The sequence below is a fragment of the Orbicella faveolata genome, unplaced genomic scaffold (genome assembly GCF_042242905.1).
Source record: "Orbicella faveolata isolate gen_17 unplaced genomic scaffold, um_ofav_v1 contig_12, whole genome shotgun sequence".
Taxonomy (NCBI): Eukaryota; Metazoa; Cnidaria; class Anthozoa; order Scleractinia; family Merulinidae; genus Orbicella; species Orbicella faveolata.
The window spans coordinates 21,107,869-21,121,402 of NW_028301539.1; the positions used below are offsets into that span (position 1 = coordinate 21,107,869).

At 39.7% G+C, this 13,534-nt stretch overlaps 1 long non-coding RNA gene across 1 annotated transcript in view; it reads left to right on the forward strand.

The window, feature by feature from the left end:
• Positions 1-7,471, forward strand: part of LOC149117105 (uncharacterized) — a 256,173-nt gene extending 248,702 nt beyond the window's left edge. Inside the window, exon 2 of the long non-coding RNA XR_016205567.1 lies at positions 6,805-7,471. This is a non-coding gene — a long non-coding RNA (uncharacterized LOC149117105). The remainder of the gene's footprint in view (positions 1-6,804) is intronic.
• Positions 7,472-13,534: the final 6,063 nt, after the last annotated feature.

The window sequence follows — 13,534 nt, forward strand, 5'->3', positions numbered from 1 at the left end:
TCTTGACGGTACCAGGAGTGTGTTGTTCTGGCGGTGGTAGTACATCGCGGAAAGAAGCAATGAGTTCTTCGTTTCCGTACTCCACTGTAAGGAGTTCTTGGAAAGGATCCACCACTCTGATTACGGCCGGTTTTCTGATACCCTCGACACTGATTGAAACTTCGTCGCCTGGCAGCAACTTGTTGAAGTTCACGCTGGGTCTCCAACGCTTCCTGGTGCGAATGTCAATCGTTGTACGTGGGCGAACTGAACACAGTCGGCGCTGAGAACTGCGTCAAACTGTCCGCTCCAACCATCGAAGGTGACCTCGTACCCGTCGTCTTCCTGACTTAAAATGGTGCATAGATACCATCGACCGTCATGAAGACCTTGGCATTATTTTCCGATTTCATAAGCCATAGTTTAAGTCGTCGTTAACACGCGATCAATGAGCGAGATATGTCAAGGAACCAATATTTATACTTGTTTATTTGTCGCTATGGATACTAAATAACGATTAAATAGGATCCTGGTAACGAGGTTGTTCATTGGCTTGTTTTGATCACATGCGCAAACGAAGTGTTGTTGTGGCAAAGCTGAGCTGGAACTACGCGTGAACTTACGCTTAAGCATTTCGAAAAGTAAATAGACTTTACCGACGTGTTATCTGAAACTGACGGCAATAACGGGCTAAAAAGGAATATTTCTGCAATGTTATTTTGCTTTCATGGCGAAATTGATGGTCGAACCTCGTAAGTCGTAAACATACTCGTTTTTGCTTGGCTCAGATTTTATCGGTCGATTCCCGTTCTGCTGTCAAGCTCGAACAAACTGTTTTTACTAAAAAACGACGCTTTGGACATGTTAAATGTAAGTAGTTTCAGAACTTAAGAATAACCTATGATGCACACAAATGAATATCAGCTTTCAAAGCTCTAATTCTGTCGTTTTTTCGTGCGTTAAACTCAATCGCGTCGTATTAAGCGTTTGTGTTTTCAGTTAAGTAGTAAACTTAAGCTAAAGTTTTATGCGTATTCAGTCTTAACACAAATTAAAAACCCGACATTTAAATGGTAATTTAATTTTACATCTGACCGATTTTTAAACAATATAGCCTAATCAAGATAACCCGACTAACTACGGCTATTCTTCTTCGATGAATAGCGCTACGTTTCGGTTGTCTGAGTAAGAAACAATACTTGTGAACATGGCGTACACGGGGGATTACATGATTGACAGTCGAGTTGACAGGCCTGCGTGAAGTTACGCATGCTCTCTTTCTCTTTTCTATCTTATTTGCATTTTCCCCTGCGACGTTTTTCAATGGGCGCGATTCTATAATGCTTAATGCTAAGTTTCAAATTAGAGAGAGAACAAGAAAGAAAGCGGACCCGGCTGAAGTCTCTAAAGCCACGAGGACTGCAAAAGATATCAAGGGGAGAGACTATTTAACTATGGGGATTTTCTCACAAGCCAGCAAATTAGCAGTTACTTCTCTCGTCTTGCTGCTAAGCGAACTGTCGAGGCAGATCAGCATGATAGTGAGGACGAGACTCCAGGAGAAGACCTTCAGAGTGTACTTAGTGACAAGGTTTTGTCTGAAGTCAGCATTCAGCATTCACATCCAATCATATATGACTCCTACAACATCTGTGAGTTAGTGTTGAACTCCAAGCTTGGCTCCTTTTCTGTATCAATCTTACGCGATATCTGTGAATCCTTTGGTCTCGACATATCGGAAATTACAGTTAGAAGGAAAAAGCCATTTGTGGCCTTGCTCTCAAACCTGGTTCAAGGTTGTAGCTGTAGCAAGCGCTCATAACTGTACACCATCACGGCACATACTGTTACTGCCTGACAGCTTGATTTTATCGTATCTGGCCACCAAAACGATTCTCGTCATTTGTTGGCACCGGAAACATCGAATTATTTGACAAATTAACCTTACAATGATGAATACTTCTATATGGACAACTAATAGCGGGAGTTTGAACAATTTCGAGTTTTCGAATGTCTGCCGCTAATTTTCGATTTTGTTTGATCCTTGGGGACATTCACTCTTAATTTGGAAGACTGAAACGTATCTGTTCTTTAACACATACTTTTGTGTCTGGTATTTAAGTTAGACGTTGAGTTCGTTGCGGCTATCTTTAAAACGAGGAACGGGGAATCGGGGAACGGGGAACGGGGAACGGGGAACGGGGAACGGGGAACGGGGAACGGGGAATGGGGGAATGGGGGAATGGGGGAATCGGGGAATCGGGGAATCGGGGAATCGGGGAATCGGGGAATCGGGGAATCGGGGAATCGGGGAATGGGAATGGGGAATGGGAATGGGGAATGGGAATGGGGAATGGGGAATGGGAATGGGGAATGGGGAATGGGAATGGGGAACGGGGAACGGGGAACGGGGAATCTTTAAAATGGGGAATCTTTAAAAGCGGGAATCTTTAAAACGCGGAATCTCTAAAAGCGGGAATCTTTAAAATGGCGAATCTTTAAAAGCGGGAATCTTTAAAACGGGGAATCTTTAAAAGCGGGAATCTTTAAAATGGGGAATCTTTTTTAAGCGGGAATCTTTAAAAGCGGGTGATTTCTTGTCAACCACTGTTTCGACTTTCCGTCCTTGTTCCTGGTTTTTGTGATAAAAACGGCTCCAAGCGACCCTTCCCCTATCACATCTTGTTCGCCGAGATCATTCCACTTAAACTGTGGAAGACCTTCAAAGCGACCGATTCTTTCTTCTTTAAAGTGAATGCAATGGGCACTTTGAAATTGTCTTCGCATGACTGCATGGCGTAGAAAGAGGTATCATTAAGCACACAATGACGGATTATACGCGAAATTCGCCGCCACATCGTTCGGGCATCGAGCATCGAATTACTTTATTGCTGGTTTTCAGTGTCACGCCGTTCAAAATAAATCAAAATCAAAAATCAAAACAGTTCAAATGATAAAGTCTAGAATCTTGAAGAGAAAGAAGGTAAATATGCAAAGACTTTCGCCAAGATTCAGGTCACAGCAATGTTTCTTACGCAAGATATGCGGAGAAATTTTTTACCCAAATTTATAGAGATTTTGATGGAGACGCCATGCTGGCGCCCATCCGGATGGCGGCCGGAAACCAACAGAACCAACATCTGTCACTGAGTTTTGCTACAAAAACGTGAATTTATCTCTTCAGGAACTCAAAAACATTTTAAAAATAATACTTTTTCTAATACATGAACTGTTCAGATAGCCAAATTCCGCGAAATAAGTCACTCTTTTAACCAACATGACAGCTTTATTGCCCGTCATGTAAATGGCGCGTCACGCAAAAGCTTAGAAATTCAAGCGTAGTCTATTACAAAACCAAGAACCCACTTGGAGCGAAAATTTGTATGAATATTAGTTTCCAGCTGCTCTTATACATCATGAAAGTAAAATCTCAGGATGATTAATAGTTTTGTAGTTTGAATTTTAGCGACGTCATGTGAACCAGATTTAGGGGACTGTTGATTTATCGATTAAATAACCAAAAACGTGTTTTCCATGCCATATATTTGTCGTTAAGTCGTAAGTCCTTCCATTAGCACATGATCAGACTACGACAAATATGCATCGCTGTGAAACGGAGTTAAGATAAATCCAGGCGGTTCGATTCTTTGGTCGGCCGTCTAGCGGATCTCAAAAAGTGAGAATCGAGATTTGAACCGCTCCACTATCCCGCTAAACCGATGTGCTTTAATAGCGTGCAATATAATTACAATAAACAAATTCCACAACTGTCTCTGTACCTGTTGAGTTGATACATGTGACAGAATAAATAGCTTCCGGTGGGAAACTGAGAGATTCTCGTTCACTTCTAAGTAAAGATTAACGCTATTAACTATTCCCCGTTTTAAAGATTCCCGCTTTTAAAGATTCCCCGTTTTAAAGATTCCCGCTTTTAAAGATTCCCCATTTTAAAGATTCCCGCTTTTAGAGATTCCCGCTTTTAAAGATTCCCTATTTTAAAGATTCCCGCTTTTAAAGATTCCCGCTTTTAAAGATTCCCGCTTTGAAAGATTCCCCATTTTAAAGATTACCGCTTTTAAAGACTCCCCATTTTAAAGATTCCCGCTTTTAAAGATTCCCCATTTTAAAGATTCCCCAGTTTAAAGATTCCCCATTCCCCGTTCCCCGTTCCCTGTTCCCCGTTCCCCGTTCCCCGTTCCCCGTTCTCATTCTCCTTTTCCCCGTTCCCCGTTTTAAAGATAGCCAGTTCGTTGCGAAGATTTTTTACGAATCGTTTGTAGAGGGCAAGTAAGCCGATTTAGAGACAGTTGCGTAAACAAACCCACTTGTGAGCCAATTTACCGCAGGAAAACAAAATAAACAAGTCAACCTCGGGCTTGGAAATGCTGCCCTTGAGCTGCGGCCTCGGGCAGCATTTTCAAGACCTCGGTCACAGTTTTTCGCTATACGGACTTACCAGCGGGCAAATAACATCCATGTGTACTGAGCATGCAAACATATTGTACAAGTTAAAGGAAACGTTGATAAAACAAGAATAATTATGAAAAGAATGCAAATAGTAATACACGTAAATAGCACGACTCAACAACAACAATAACAACAACAATAACCACTATATTTTCATCGAGCTTTTTCATTGAGCTTGGGCGGAAATAATAGATCTGTTTGTCACGGTCGGTCGCGCAATCTCTCGTTTGATTTCGCGAGTATGTGCAAGTTTAAGCGCTCTCTCATAGACCACAGCCTAATTTCCCCAGAACAAAAATCATACCAATTAAAAGCTCATCTCTAAAGGAGTTTGATCTCTAAGTTTCGTTCACTTTGTGATAAAGGTAGTTGGGTAAATTATTTTTTCAAGTTAGGTACTGATTTCCGTAAAGAAACATGGGGGTCTCTTTCAGATCTCAGATTTCAAATGTCATAGAAATTACAATATAAAACCTGGAAAAGTTGTAGAATAAGCTGATTGCATGTGGATATCTTCTGGCTTTATACTTAAGACATGCGTTTTCTTCAAAATTGCTAATTTTCAAGCCTAGTTTTCTCACATCTGGCCTTGACATCTGGAATCGCCATTTTCCGCCAAAACAAAAATCTATTTGAGACAAGAACCACATATCGATGAATAGTTCAATATGGACTACTAATAGCCGGAGTTTGAGCAAATTTGGATTTTCACATTTTTGCGGCTAATTTCTGATTTTGCTTGATTCTTGCCGACACTCACTCTTAAGCATTGTATTGGATAACGGATTTTTGAAAAATGTTTGACTTTGTTCTCTGTCTTTATGGCTAATGCGTCATGATGTAAATCTCGAAGACGATAATTCTTAAATACAAATTTAACTTACAACTTTTTGAGACTTGTCTACTAAGCCACGCCCCATTTCTCATCCAGGGTAGTAAAGATGGAAGACAGTGGCTGAATGGAAATCCATGCATTTATCGGAAAGATTTCACTCGAGTTGTAGCACGGATCCGTAACAAATGATCCCAGGACCCCAGATGATCCCCAAATCGGACCGCAAATGATCCCGGACCGGAAATGAAAAAAAAAATTGGAATGGCATGGATTTATATCAGGGGAAGGTGAAAACATATGAAAAAATCCCCCCCCCCCCCACTAAAAAAAAAAAAAGAAAAAAACATGTTTCAACCTTTTAAAAGAAATATTTGCTCCTGTTGTTGCCACCCGGGTGAAGTTACTGGACTGATAAAATTTGATTTTACTATAAGACCGAAATATTAATGTTTAGCTAAGGAAGCATATATAGCATATGCTGCGTTGTCAACAAGAATCTGGACATAATTTTAAAATTGCAAAGAAATTAAATTTCCTGCCTGCAGTTCAGGTCCATTTTGATAATTCAGTGGTGCAATTTATAGCATCGTAGTTAGTAACAAAATTCAGTCGAAGGTATGAAATGGAAGGTAGTTATAAGCCATTATTTAAGATGATTTTAATGAAATTATCGTCATTCGCGCCAGGTCCTTATCCACACCAATCCGCCATCCATACCATTCCTTATTTTTTGGTCGGGATCATTTGCGGTCCAATATGGGGATCATTTCCGGTCCGAGATCATTTGTGGTCCCGTGATCATTTGTGGACCCGTAGAACCCCGTCAAAGTCCGCAGGAATTTCACAGACAAAATTAAATGAAAATTAAAATTATCAGAAATATATTTTGCTTTGTGTTTCATCTTACGAAAAGTCAGAAATTTATTGTAATTGACATTATATGGAAATTATTTCATATCTCTTTTATCATGCAACGTAACCTAAACAGGTATATATAGAATTTTAAAAGTGTTTTTCTAAGTCAATAGCCTTCGAAAACCAAAAAAACAAGTTTGGAATATTTATTTTAAAATGATAAAACGTGTCTTTTTTTGTGAACTTTTTTATATGTTTTCACCTTCCTCTGATGCAAATCCATGCCATTCCATATTTTTGGTCGAGATCATTTGCGGTCCGGGATCATTTTCGGTCCTGGGATCATTTGCGGACCTGTTCAGTGTACAGGGCATTTAAAGATGGTCGGAAAGCTTAATGACCACCAACGCCGCTGAGCTAAAAAATGTCTCAAGAAACGCATTCGTAAAGAAGAATCATAAACACAATAGTCACTGTGGCCAGCTGTGACAAACTGTGTCAGGTTGAGTAAGCGAAACTTATTACCCAGCCAGTGAGGCCTGGGTTTAAATTTCGGCTCCGGTTTTTTTCTTTCCACGTTCAGTCACAAATCGCCGTCTGGTCTCTAAGGCGCATGCGTCACCTCTGCATGCGTACATGGAATTTACAGAAGTTGTCGACGTGAAAAGTTAGCACGGATTCCATGATTTCTAGGGCGATGAAATCACATACAAACGAACATACCGTTCGAGGTAGACCAACACTAAAGGACGTTGAGCGTTTTCGGAACGGGTCGGTCTGCAAGCCTTATGAGAGATCAATTTATGAGCGAACATTTTGAGTGAATTTATCAAGAATCGTGTTATACAAAAGGAGCTATCAACCGGGGCTATCAACTCTTCAACTTGATGAAAAGCATCTTAGAAGCGTCATGGTATTTTTAGACGTGGTCGTGAACCAAGCAGAATCCCAGCACGAACTCAAGAACGTCTGAGCAACAAGAGCAGAAAGGTTAGAGAATTTGTTTACGAATGTATCTGTTCGATTGCACCTAGGTTAAACGTTCTGAGAAACTTCGTAAACTATAATAAAGTTAAAATCTCGAACTAAACGATATTCTGTCGTTATATTCTTGTAACAGAGTTATGTGTCTTTACAATAATGAAACCCATGTAGCGAATTATTGTACATTTCAGCTGAAAGAAACTAATGTATGTTGAACCCAGCAAAACAATTCTCGGCTTGTACTGTCACGCAATCCTGATGAAATAGAAAAAAAATATTCGAAAACCATTTAGTGGTAAAGTCAAGAAATTGTGATGTTATAGGAGATTAATAAAGATGACACTTATCTAATTTTTAAGTCTGTGCGTTTTCCCAAACCTCAGATATTCGTCGAAATATTTTGCATAAATTTAGAGAGCCCAGTATGGAGCCGCCATGTACCTCCGCGGTAAACCAACATTGGGGCCGGAAAATAGTGTAAACATCTGTAACTCACTTTGGCTATCTAGGCGACTGATTATTTGTTTTGAGAAAACAAGCATTTACATAAGCACTTTTCCAAAACTTTAACTTCTGAATGGGATAAAAATCACGAGATAAGTATATGTTTTTTGACAAACGCGTTCGTAGTTCAATGTCACGCACCGCCATAACTCTGAAATTCAAAATGTCTCGCTTGCTTGAGAAACGCGAAAACAACAACAACAGCAACAACAACAACAACAACAACAACAACGACAGCAACAACGACAAAGGCTAAGGAAAATGGACTGAAACGTTCATAGGCTGATATAAAGACCTTGACTCATTTCACTCCCTAAAGACCTTAAAAACCTGCAAACTAGTAATAAGCTATTAATCGATTCCAAGAAATTCAATCAAAGGCAGAATAGCTGGAGCACATCGATTCGATTGAATTGTGTACGACTTCAAATGCAGAACATTTAGCTCAATTGCAATATAGCTAGTGCTTCTCAGTATAACGACTGCTTGGGTACACGCAGCAAGCGTCTAGTTTCAATAAGAACAACTGCTCTTGAAGTCACCAATCATCAAGATCAAACAAAGTTTATTTTTTTCGTATTGTAGGTGTCTTTTGTTCATTTTGCAGCCTACATCCGGAATTGTAATCATTCACAACCGATTTTCTCCACTGAAAATTATGCCAAAAAAATTATTCTCCCCTCGTTGAATGAACACTAGTGAAAATTTTACCCTGACCTTGTTTTGGCAGATATTCACCAATTTTTACTTTACATTACTTTACTTGCACACTATTTCGGCGGATTATTGTTAACCCATTGACGCCTGTGACGGCCGTAACCGGCCGTGACTAGTGTTGGCCTTTTTCCATTTCTGACGTCACCACCTTTGACTAAAATCGATCACTTAAACCCAAGTTCTGCAGCAGGAAAAGATCTTTGCAATGATACCCGGATCAGGGTGATTGGGCCAATTGAGCCTGAAATATGTACACAAATGTTAAATTTCCCACGACTACACTTGGCTACTCCGTGGTAGGAATTGCTTGTCTCGATGATTCTTTGTAGGGAATTCTTGAACTGGAAGCAAGACCAGTAGAAGGTCAACCACTGCAGCAAAACGATACGAAAGGGAGAAAAAGGAAAGACAAAAAAAAAAAAGAACCATAATAACACCCTGCATCAGAGACGAGTTTCAACCACACAGAAAACATCACGATGGTATCAAAACGCATTGACACCAGAAGTGCCATTTTAATTAAAATACCCACTTCGTAGTGTTCTGCCAACTGATCTCCTCTATAACAGCGGGTGACTTAGACAGACATAATCTTACCGATTGTGTCTGCATGCTAAAAATGCCCCTAAGTATTTTACAACCTATATACAACATTTTTTTCAGAATAAATCGTCTTTTTAAGGAAGTAGGAAACACCTTGGCCTAATAATTAGTGCAGTGGACTCTGGCCATTGGAAGTAACAGAACTCTAAGTTGCTTTTAAAATGCTACAGAAACCGGTGACCAGAGTCGGCACTTATGAGACTGGGGTCATCGTTCCGATTGGCTGTTTTAAGGCAATTCCTCTGAAATAAAACTGCACATAGATTTTTGTTCAAACTTTGTCCAATGAATATTTATCATATGAACTTAAATTATAAAATAAATCAAAGGAGACCTATGGCCAAACTCGTGGATTAAGTAATCTAGAGATGAAACATATTGGTGAACTTGCAATTACTGATGTATTATTAAATGCTGTTAAAACAAGCCGGGTTTGTACCATGCAAGGTCGCACTTAACTCACAAAGTGTAGGCTTTTTTCGTTGGCCTTTTTTGCACACATATTACAAAGACATACGTCCAGAATAGCTAGGGTGGCAAAATTGCAGCAGAACATAGAGTGGTAAAGGCTAAGAGTTCTTGGGTCACAGAGGACACTCCTTCCCGACAAATCATAGAGTACTCTCCCCCCTCCCCCCCCTTCCCTCACATCCAGATTTTGATGTTGATCTGCCTGCTGGAAAAATTTGCATGTAAACAAGTCACAAACGTTTTTCAATGCATTTCCTACAAGGTTATAGGTAAAGTTCCTTATGAGACAGCACTTCTTTTCCAATGTGGAACCACTTGTCTCTATATATATTGCACGTAAAATACATCAAAATAAGAAGACTCTTTTGCAACCATTTTCAATGTTGATCCGAAAACTCTGTCGACCCATAGATATGTGTTCCAACAATAATAACAACAGCTTTATTGAAGTGTCAATGTATTTAGTATTGACTACTAATTGGGGACAAGCTCACAGGGGGTTTCTTACCCTTTATTATCTTTTCAATCAGGAAGCAAAAGTGTAAAAAAGAGACAGGGTAAAAATCATTTAAGCTTACCAAAATCAAGTATTTGGGAATTTCTTTCCAAGTTCATGTGCATTTCACATCCCACTTAGAGTTCAGATCAATGTACTAAAATAAACAAGACAAGTATAGAGAACACAACTTTAATCTAAACTTAACTCGATGCCGGTTGAACATGGACAACTCAACATGAAAAACTTAAGTGTTTAAACTGCAAAGCGGTGAAAGAAGATCCTGCTTGATTGAACGTTGGATCTCACAGGAGATCTAATCAGCCAAACTTGAAAAGTAAAACGATAATACGTCATTACTGCAAGGCCGACACAACGTCGTAGAGTTAAAACAATATTTCGGCTGGCCTCAGGTTTAGATGTTACTAAATTATAAAAATGAAATTACAATATTATACAATGGTGCCGATGTTTGTCCTGTTTTCAATAGCTGTTTCGCTCATTAAAGGAGCTCAGTCACGGTATTTTGAGTTATTTTGGCCACATACAAAATTACCTTTAAATGGCAGGAAACCTGAAAATAACAGTTTAATAAGATAGAAAAACACCAAAGAGATAATGATAAACCATAAAGGAACAAGGATGGCTAAGGCAGAGATTCCAACCCCTTTTGAAGGAAAATAGGGAGACTCTTTTCTCGCCGAAGGCGGCAGCCTCTAGGGGGGTCCGGGGCCATGCTCACTGGGAAATTTTGCAAATTTAGGTTTTCTTAAATGCCTTTTCCTGCATTTTGGAGCTGCTAAATGGAGTAAGACTGCTGGCCTGATGAGTCTGCACAACACACGGCGAGAGACTGGGTGAGATGATATGAGAAGAAAGTGTAATACATTGCAAAAAAATACTTAAGATTAGCATTTTTTCCCTTGTTTTCACAATTTTATTATAAATCGGGAGAATTTGATAAGAATCGGGAGAGCGGGAGGCAACACATCAGATCGGGAGTCTCCCGATCAAATCGGGAGGGTTGGAATCTCTGCTAAGGATGGAGAAGATTGACACGGATTGCAAACGACGAATTTGAAAAATTGAGGCTAAACTTTTCAATATGCGCAAACCGTGACGTAGCTCCTTTAAAAGTTGTTCGTTTCGCTCATATAAGTTCATTAAGGTCGAGGAATAAGACACATTCTCATCAAAGCTTACCACATTAGCATGAGATTTAATCATTTTCAGGTCACTTTCCAGCAAACAAATGCACATCTCCTGACCATTTTGAACGCCTGGACGACTCAAATGCGCCTGAAATTCGGCCTTCAAGTTAGCAATAGTACTAATTCGAACATTCGAAGTCAACCCCACTTCAATTTAGCGAAACACCTAATATTAACGGTCGTGTAAAAGCTACAAAATCATCAATATTCGGGCTGGCACGATGTACGCATTGTGTAGTAGGTTAAGCTAGCTCGCACTGACTGCACGGTTACTATTCCAATATGGCGTCGGGCTCGGTTACTATTCCAACATGGCGTCGGACGCGGGCGCTCTCGTTCGGGCCGACTAATTACGAGCAGTGTCTACACCTGAGTGAGTGAGTGATTGACACATTTGCATATCGGAGTCCCCACAACAAACACGTGTCTATGCTTCGCGTATCCACGAGTTTAAAAAGGGGGTGCCCATACTCGTTAAGGAGCAGTGAGGCATTGAAAATGTCCCATTTTAGCGTTATTTAATGCTTATTACAAGAACGCATTCCAAGTTATTGTAAACTCTTTGTGAGACCAGACTCATGAAAACACGCCTCAGACTACAGTCAATACTTGTGTCGGACACAAATAAACTTTTAAAGTGATTTTGACAGACAGCTGAATCTTTGTTAAAATATTGGAACCAAATTGCTTGCCACGGCTATCAAACTGCGAAATAGAAAAGACTACAGTGAAGCTGCTATTTTTCTTATTTATTCAATTTTCAAACATAGAAATCACATCAGTCTTTTCTTACGCAAAGTTAATGCTTAGTTGATTAAAATGACTGGGAAAAAATTTGGGGTGCCCGAGTTCGTTAGTGAGCTATAGCCATTTTGCAACTGAAAGAACTCAATATCAAGGGAAATCCGCCATGTTTTCACACGAACGCGCGTTAATGACGCCATAAATTATGCGCCGTAAGGATGCGCAATGCAATACTGGGGAATGACCTTAAGTCAAGTAACTTGAAACGAGTCCACTGCACAATTTAAGAAGGGTCATTCCCAGGCGGTGTTGGACACGACTCGCAAAGCATGCCGGGAGAAATTCTCCCTGGAGCTCATTTTCATCTGATCGCTGAACGACTAACATCTCCACGCGCTGATGGTGATGTGGAAATATGACTTATAGGAGGTTCGTTCGCATCCGATGCTGAAAGAAATCTGGAATGACATCCATGTGAAATGTTCCGCACGCCAAGTAATAGCTGTAGATGACTTCTGCTCGATTTACAAAGCCACCATTTTCAGTGCTAAACAAATAATTGTAGGAATCGAAGCTTCGCGGTTCGTCGAATCTCTATGGTTGAAAGATAAATTATTTTCGTTTCTGATCTCTTCGAATTCGATCTTAACTTGCCGGAATTGAACCTACCTTCGGCACTTTCCTTCTTAGATATCTCGACTTGTGTGTGAAGTGTATCAGTGTATCGCTGGCCAACAACATGGTTGTTGACAGATATGTTTTCGTTCGACGATAAGAGAGCTGAGAAGTAAAACCTACGAAGAAAAGGGTTGAATAATTCGAAATCAAAGCAATGTTCTGTCCTTGAAAACTTGTGTAAAGCTTGATTAATCGAGTTTCGCCCACTGTATTTCCTTATTAACCAAAAGGAATCATAAACAACTTGCTAATGAGCTATGGCTCTTTCAAAATAACAAAAATAATTTGCAATAAATGGAATTAAAAAACTAGAAGCTTAATGGGAGAAGTAGGGTATGTTTTGCTTCAATGTAAGTGGTAAAAAATAATTGTATTCGTCCCCTGTACCAGGTCACACTTCCAGCAAATTCTTGTTCAACTTACAAATCCAAGATTAAATATGTACTGTGTGGATCTATTTTGTAGACAATGAGATAACACGATTTTGATCTTGTTCAACTTCCTTGAAAATGACTTTGCTTCAGACATTGCCACTGGCAATATCAATGTTCAAACTGATGAGAGTTTGAGATTCCTCTTCGCCTAGTGCTTAGGTGTTGGATGTATCTGCTCCAAGTGTCGATTCCTGGGTTGTCAGTACATGTGAGGCCATGTAAAAGGGAAATCAGGCTCAATGGAAAGAAGGCTTGGTTGAGTTACATGAAATGAATGCTTTGGACAAATAATATACCTCATGCTATTTAAAGTGGTTGCAACTAAAATTGCAGATGGGAGATGTGAAAAAAAAAATCTGACTTAAATTTACTTGCAAATAATAATTCAATTCCAAAGTATGCTTTTAAACTGAATATTTGCAAAGTACTGACAAGCACAACAAAAAAACAGCAAAATAGCACAAAAACCATGTTCTGGAAACAGCAGCCAACATTAAGTTCACTTACAAATTAGTAAACTGGAAGACTGTGAATGATAGGCACGGTCAATTAGGAA